At 44.1% G+C, this 1450-nt stretch overlaps 1 pseudogene; it reads left to right on the plus strand.

Annotated features, from left to right (window-relative positions):
• The first annotated feature begins 671 nt into the window (after positions 1 to 671).
• LOC126487028 (deoxycytidylate deaminase-like) lies at positions 672 to 1172 on the plus strand (annotated as a pseudogene).
• The last annotated feature ends 278 nt before the right edge of the window (positions 1173 to 1450 follow it).

Consider the following 1450-nt stretch of genomic DNA (forward strand, 5'->3'; position numbering starts at 1 on the left):
TTGGATCCTTTGCAAATATTTCTTAATGCACTAAAAGTATACTTTTACAGGTAGCATTGATGTTTCCTTTATGTATGTGCTCATTCCTCTTTTATTTCTTTACCTGACAACCAGCTACAATAATTAATTTATTATGTATAATTTCCTATCATTTTTATTATTTTAATATTATCTTTTAGTGTTTTTTCCCTGTTGCTGTGGTAAAATATCTTGATCAAAGCAATGTTGGGAGAAAGTGTTTACTTCGTTCTCAATTCCAGGTTAAAGTTCATCGTGGCAGGGAAGTCACAGCAATAGGTGTTTGAAAGAAATGATGGCATTACATCTATAGTCAAGAGAAAAGTTTCACTTCTGACTTTCCTCTTGAGCCCTGAGGCTGAGGCTGGGGAGAGGAGTGTGTGTGTGTTGGAGGAGGGGCAGGCAAGATGATGAGTTTGGCCTGCATCTCAGCCAAGCAGAGAGCCAGAGCCAATGGTCTCCTGCAGAGGACTCAGCTGCTGCTGTGCTCAGCCTGCATGTGGGCGTTCGTTTGCTTCCGAGGAGGGAGGGTGTTCCTCAGTGTTCCCTGAGTCTCTTCCTGCACCCACATGGTGGGGCGGATGGAGGCTTGATAAGCCAGAGAACAGTTGAGTTACTTGTGAGGACTGCATGCCCTTTCCAAGCTGAGTCCTATGACTCTTAGGGCCAGCATGACATTCCTTACAGAAAAACTGAATAATTGTCTGGAACGGCCTGAGTATTTCGTGGCAGATTTCATGGCGGTGGTTTTTCTATCAGCACAAAGAAGCAAGGATCTAAGGTCCGAGAGCAGAGCTTGCATTGTGAATACAGAAGACAGGGCTGTTGGGATGGGGTACACTGGAAGGACAAATAGATGCCGTGATAACCCGTTGCCTGGAGAACAGCAGAAAATATCCTTATGTGTGCCATGGCGAGCTAAATGCCATCATGAACCGAAGGGTTGATGTGAAGGGCTGTCGTGTGTGAGTCGCTTTGTTCCCATGTAATGAATGTGCTAAGCTCGTCATCCAGGCAGGTTGAAAGAAGTTATATTCGTGTCGGATAAATACCATGACAGCGAAGAGACAATGGCTGCTAGGCTAATGTTAAAACTGGCTGGGGTCACGTTCAGGAAATTCACATAGAAGTACAGCAAGATTGTCACTGACTGATTCAATGCCTCGGTGAGTTCTATCATTAATCTCTAATGAGAATAGGACTCCCTTCCTCTAAGAAGCTGCTGGTGCCTTTAATCTCCATGTTGCACATAACTTTTCAATAGCCAGTACAGTACATGTAGACATCTAAAGAATAGAAAACCTTGAATCTTCTTTACTGTCCCCACTGTCAAATGGATCTGCATCTGTTTAAGCTGTTGATTTGGATTGGGAAATGAAGGGCCTGTCCACAGGGCTGGAGTGAAGGTCTCTCCACCTTCAAAGCCTTTCTG

This window comes from Alexandromys fortis, unplaced genomic scaffold (assembly GCF_014885135.2).
Source record: "Alexandromys fortis isolate MF-2015 unplaced genomic scaffold, M_Fortis_MF-2015_v1.1 scaffold_155, whole genome shotgun sequence".
In the NCBI taxonomy this organism is placed as follows: Eukaryota; Metazoa; Chordata; class Mammalia; order Rodentia; family Cricetidae; genus Alexandromys; species Alexandromys fortis.